The sequence below is a fragment of the Scyliorhinus canicula genome, chromosome 7, assembly GCF_902713615.1.
Source record: "Scyliorhinus canicula chromosome 7, sScyCan1.1, whole genome shotgun sequence".
NCBI lineage: Eukaryota > Metazoa > Chordata > Chondrichthyes > Carcharhiniformes > Scyliorhinidae > Scyliorhinus > Scyliorhinus canicula.
This window is the reverse complement of record NC_052152.1, coordinates 138,389,275-138,395,274: the sequence shown is the minus strand read 5'-3', so window position 1 is coordinate 138,395,274 and position 6,000 is coordinate 138,389,275. Positions and strand designations below refer to the sequence as shown.

At 41.5% G+C, this 6,000-nt stretch overlaps 1 protein-coding gene across 2 annotated transcripts in view; it reads left to right on the top strand.

Annotated features, from left to right (window-relative positions):
- Positions 1–227: 227 nt before the first annotated feature.
- Positions 228–6,000, top strand: part of LOC119969409 (cadherin-22-like) — a 1,080,568-nt gene continuing 1,074,795 nt past the window's right edge. The window contains exon 1 of one of the 2 annotated variants that reach the window (XM_038803029.1): positions 228–499. The gene's annotated coding sequence lies outside the window, so the exon portion shown is untranslated. The remainder of the gene's footprint in view (positions 500–6,000) is intronic. The other variant, XM_038803028.1, reaches the window with a different exon arrangement.

Genomic DNA, 6,000 nt, shown 5'->3' with positions numbered 1-6,000 from the left:
CAAACCCAGCCTTCTCCACTCAGCATTTAATTTCTTTCCCAGAAGCTGAAGTCCAAATTGCATTTCCAATTGAATCAGTTGTTGGTTTGTCATTTCCATACAAAAGTGAAACTGGAGGCGAAAGGGTTAACCGCAGACTGATGCTAACTAGCGCCCCGCCTAAGCAGCGACTGGCTCATCCCTTGTATTCCTTAAGCATTTCATTAAAAGGAGATTCCTGCTTCTTTTGTTCCTTGAATGGCCACCAGGGGATGAAATGAAAGGATTGAAGATCTCGCAGCGAACGGAGCTCCTGTCAGAGCTCGACTGGACTCAATCCCCCTCTCCGCTGTACATAACGCCAGGGCTGCAGTGTGCAAGCTGCCTTCAGGAGAGGAACTGTGCTGTGCTGCTTCATCTGATCCACAGCTAAGGGGGATTATTTCAACAAGACCACCAGCCACTGGGAGAGAAAAGAAGAATAAAGCGTTGGATTGTCTCTCTCAACTGGAGAAGAGAGGTAAATTGCATTATAAGCTGTTGCAGAGGGATTAATGAAAAGGCAGAAAAAGGTTTCTGCAGCTCTCGCTGTGTCTCACATCTGAATAATAGAGATTAAGTGTAAGACTTGCAGATGCAAAAAGTGTTTGAAACCAGGTTATTGACTGTTGGTTTTGTTTTAAATGTAAATAATGTGGAGAAAGCGTAATGTTGTCACGGAGGGCAAATTACTATACATCCTTCTGTAACTGGAGCTAACAAACTGATGTCTTTCCATGACATAAACTGCAGAAACCTGCGATTCTTGTACTTGACAACTCAAAATCAGTCAGCATTCAGTCGAGACTTCACGCTCAGCATTGACTTCAAGTTAAGGCTATTGCAGCAGCAAGACTTGAGAAACTGTGTTTTGGTTTGCCTGCTTGAGTTGCACCACAATACTGATAAGTGGCTAGTCTGTTCAGTTAAGGAAAGCATCTCTGGGCTTTGGATAAATGAAATGTGTTTCACATTCTGCACCATTCGTCTGACCATCTCAACACTTCCAGCCTGTTACTTTCTCGCAGTCAGACCACCAGCTCAGTGCCTTTTCCATTTCCCGAGGCTCTGGTGAGGCAAGTTGGCAATCACAAACTCTGGTGCTGGCGAGACTTTACGCTCCAAAACCGAGTATTGCCGCATGTCACTCCACCTAGTTAGCTGTCCATGCCGACAAATTCCATTTAGTATGCATGCAAGTGTCAGAGAGAAAGATGTATGACTTTTAGATTGAGGCTGAATGTGGCAATGAAACAAGCTGTTAGTAATGTGATTGCAATGTGCTGTCTTTGGTGCTGACAGAATTTAGAAATCCTTCACCATTATATAATAAGCAAATCAATGAAAAATTATTATTTTCATTCCCTACACTGTGCCATTGCCAATAAAATAAACATAAATATGACCTCAGGGATGCAGAAACATGCATGTTTGATAAGTGAGCCTCAACCCAGCTTCCTACTGATAACTGTCAGCAATAGAAACAGATTTTTACTCTCCTGCTTTCTAATTAGTTGTCGAGCTCTGCATTTTTATTTAATTTCCCCTAAATGGAGTCAGTCATTCCTGGAGATTGTGATATACAATCCACCCTCTCACCTGCACAATATATGCATACCCCAGACATGAAACTTGGGTTAGCAGGCATTTGTTTATTTTTTTACATCGTCGTTGTTTAATATTGAACAGGGGAAGATTATGCTGGAGGGAATAAAATCTATAGGTTAAGGGATACATGCAGACTGGACAAGGGGCTTCCTGTGATCCCTTCAGAATGTGTCTGTGGGTAACCTGGCTGGCATTCACCCTGCTCACATACCTGGAAATAAAATACATTTCTTAATCTCTTTTTGATGAAAACATGTAGCTGAGTAGGACTGAGTAGTTAATGTAAATTTGTTTCCTGATCTCATAAACATGAAGTGAGGTGCTTTTTAAAAAAATAATTCCTTTAAAAGAACACTGGTATCCAGGGATTAATTTTGCTGCTTTCTTCATGTATTCTATTATGAGAGTTAACATTTTATGTAGTGAATGTAATTTTTGCTGCTGTCTCGTGATGTTTTGATTGGCCGAGGTACTTCTTTGCTAGTTGGAAAGGAGATTTTTTGCTTCAGTCTTAAAGTTGCCGGCTCCCCAGTGAAGAGCCAAGTCCTCAGCTCCTCAGTGAAGAGACGGTACTTCGGCTGTTCATTGAAGAGAGGTTACCTTAGCTCCTCAATGAAGAAACAGCATCTCAGCACCTCATTGAAGAGGAGGCAACACCTCAGCTCCTCAGCAAAGTGATCATTTCCAGTTGCTTAGCAAAGAAGCTGTATCTCATGTCCTTAGTAAAGAGATGATAACTCAGTATATAAGTGAAGACATGAACCTCAACTGTTTAGTGAAAAGGTTGTACCTGAACTCCTCAGTGAGGAGACAGCACCTCAACCTTTCAGTGCAAAGCTGGTACCTCAGCTCCTCAGTGAAGAAACAGTACCACGACTCTTCAGTGAAGTGATAGTACCTCAGATCGTCCATGAATTAATGGTACCTCAACATCACAGTGATGTGATAGTACTTCAGTTCCTCAATAAGGGGATGAGACCTCAGCTACTCAGTGAAGTGACAATACCTCAGTTCTTCAGTGAAGAGATGGTATTTTAGCCCCTCAGTGTAGTGACAGCACTTCAGCTCCTCAGCGAAGAGCTGGACCTCAGCTCCTAGCTGATGAGACATTACCTTGAATCCTCTTCCAGCTGCACTGCCAGTTTGGATTTCAAACCGAGATTATTGCTCATGTGATCTCACGGGCACTCTTGCTTCCCACTGGAGGGAAGGTTGGCCAGGTTCAGCTGTGTTTTTTGGAAGAGGATAGGAAGGAGAGAAATAGAGGTTTAATATTGCCAGGCGAATGTATTTGGGGAACTGGGAAGGCAGTGAGTGGAAGTTTATCACTCTATTGTGCAATACATTTTCAGGTAAGTCGAAAGAATTGGAACTGGTGCTATATCATTTTGCATGTGTGCAGGCTGAACTCTACCACCTGCTCAGCAACAGAAAGCACAAACAGGAGCTGAGGCACAGAAATAAAGGGAATAAATTATTAAAGAGGAAAGATATAATATTCTGCCCTTGGGTGGTGGAATGGAACCCTTTCGCAGAGAGCGATTACATTTCCTTCGACCCAGAAATTGTCTGAAAGAATGGTGCCAAAATGTTTCCAGAATGAAAAGTAACAGCAGCAGTAAGATTATGCTTTCTTAAAGTAAGGGAAATGACAGTAAATGTTTACATTATTATGGATGCTAATTCTTCGACCCAAATAAAGAAGCAGGTGGGCCATTTACCTCTGGGGGGTTGATCTAAAAGTGACTACATGCTATTGTGAAAGTAATTGCCATTCCAAAGCATTGCCTGTTTCCTATAGCGGATCGGGAATGAATGCTCTTAATCGTTCATCTGCTGACAAGTCTGGGGAGATGCAATCGCTTTAAACCAGCTGTTCTTTCAGCATGCACATTGTGACACAGAAACAAACTATATTAAATAGTAATAATAGCTGCTCAGATGCCAGGAGTAGCTTTTGTGCTATCATATTCATCTTCTACAGAGAGATAAAGGCATGAACATGACACGATGCAGACCCTAATCCTGCTTGCTCTGCATTATTTTGTCTCATTCCTTCATCTATCCGACTTCTTTCTAACAGTTTAATCTGTCCAGAATGTGTGTCGTAACTGATGAAACTACTTTATAGCCACCTCTGAAACTGGTTTCCTTCTCCAGTCCAGCCCCCCCCCCCCCCATAATGGAATCAGGATCAACTTTTAATCACAGAAGAGATGAACAAAGTCCTGACTTTGACCACATCATCCAGTGCCCAAAACTGAATGTTTTATCATTTGAAACAGAACTTTCCGTTACTTTATGAGAATTACCCCATTAAAATATTATTCGAACTTTCACCACAAATGGACATTGATTCCATGATAACAAGGCTGCTATTCACCTTTCTCCTGCATGCCTCGGCATTGGATTTCAGCAATGATCCAGGTGTGAACATGCTCAAAGTTGCATTCATACGAAGAAGTGTTTTTTCTCTCAATTTTCCGCTAAAACTCATTTGTCCACCATCAATTGTAAAAACACGGGAACAATTGAGAAATGTTGCAGGTCAGTTTTATTTTAAAAGCTGCTTTCAAAGTATTCCCTCGATATATTGAAGACTGGAAACAGTTTAATTAACGCAGCTGAAAATGGGTTTATGTTAACAAATCAAGATCTGTGCCTCGCTCAAACCTGTGAGCAACCTGATTCTAAGTTACTGAAAAGCGCTTGGAATAACGATACAGAACCATTTGCTTGGTGTACAGCAGGAAGTTTCTCAGTAAACTCACTCTGATCGTGTCATTGTTCTTAAAATAAGTCGCTTAATTTTGAGAACCTCCTTAAAAGCCAGCAAAAAGGTGCAATTAGCAAAAATCTCACCATGGTGATTAATTTGACCTGTGAGGGTGAACCCGTTTTGAAAGTTCAGTTCGCTTCCAGTGCAAATTTGTTTTTAACCCAGTGCTAAAAGATTGGAGAATTTCAATTTGCAAAGAATCTTATATTTCACTTTATCCACACTCACACTAGGTAGGTGGTCATTGTTCCAGACACAGAGGTTGGTGAAATAATTTTTTGTCATCAGAAATTTGTCCTAGCTATTCTTGACCTCCCCTTCCCAATTTAAATTGTTTCTATCAGCACCAAAGGAGCTGTTTGCGAAGGCAGAAGGCTTACAACAAAAGGGAAGTTTGTCACAGTGATGTGGTGATCTATTTTTACAGATGTCAGTCCTTTCTTTGACTATACAATTGGTTCTCACCCTGTTGAATAACAAGATACTTTTTGTTGGCACAATAACCTTCAACAAAAGATAGCACATTGACAGTTAATAGAGGGCATTTTGTTGTTTCCTCTAATATTGTTTGATCAATACAAGGTGGCCTGACTTCACATTTAAAGCCCTGGTGCGACAACATGTTCAGATGCTAATGTGTCAGGTTCCTGGTTAAATGTAGGGTCTCGGGTCATACACTGTGTGTTCAGCATCCATTCAACTGTGGCATCAGTAGAGTCAGATGATGTCAACCTCATCACTAACTACTTACAGAGTCGATTATTCTGGGCACTGAGACAATCATATTCTGGCCTATGGGCTGGGCATCAGCACTGTAGACATTAACAACATTAGAAAATTGATGGAAAGGGAAAAGGCCAAATGGTTCATTGAGGCTTGTCCACATTGACCAAAGCATCTGACGAAACACTTCTTTATTGTCATCATGCCTACAGCCATGTCCAAAGATGTGCGGGTGAGGTGGATTGGCCATGATCAATTGCCCTTAGTGTCCTAAAGAATAAGGTTAATGGGGGGGTTGTTGGGTTAAGGGCATGGGGTGAATATGTGGGTTTGAGTGGGGTGATCATTGCTCGGCACAACACCGAGGGCCGAAGGGCCTGTTCTGTGCTGTACTGTTCTAAATTCTAAATGTATTCTCAGGCAGAAATACCAGGCTTTCTCACTGACATCAAAAGGCAGCAACTCTCAAGTTAATCCTGAACAAATTTCTAGCTCTGTTTGCATTTTCCGCTGACTAGAGTATTAATATGATTATGCCTAGTTAGTCAATGAGCACAGATGATATGGTGTATACTGGGATTGGACATACAACAAATTTCTATGTCTTGTGGGAGGAGTCATTATCAATGGTGAAGGGGGTTATATTTGTGATTTAGTGCATCTAAGCTGTGGTACAAACCCTGACATTGAGGTCCACGTAACAATGGCCAGTGTGGAATATGACTGAGACTATTATTTTGTCTTTTAAGTTTCCCTTTTGGAGATATTGACAATCACTGGTATACCATTCGAAAAGCATCAGTACCTCAGCCCAGCGGCCAACATTATTCAAGATTTTACCTCTACCCTCACTTCAGATTCACTGCAGCTTG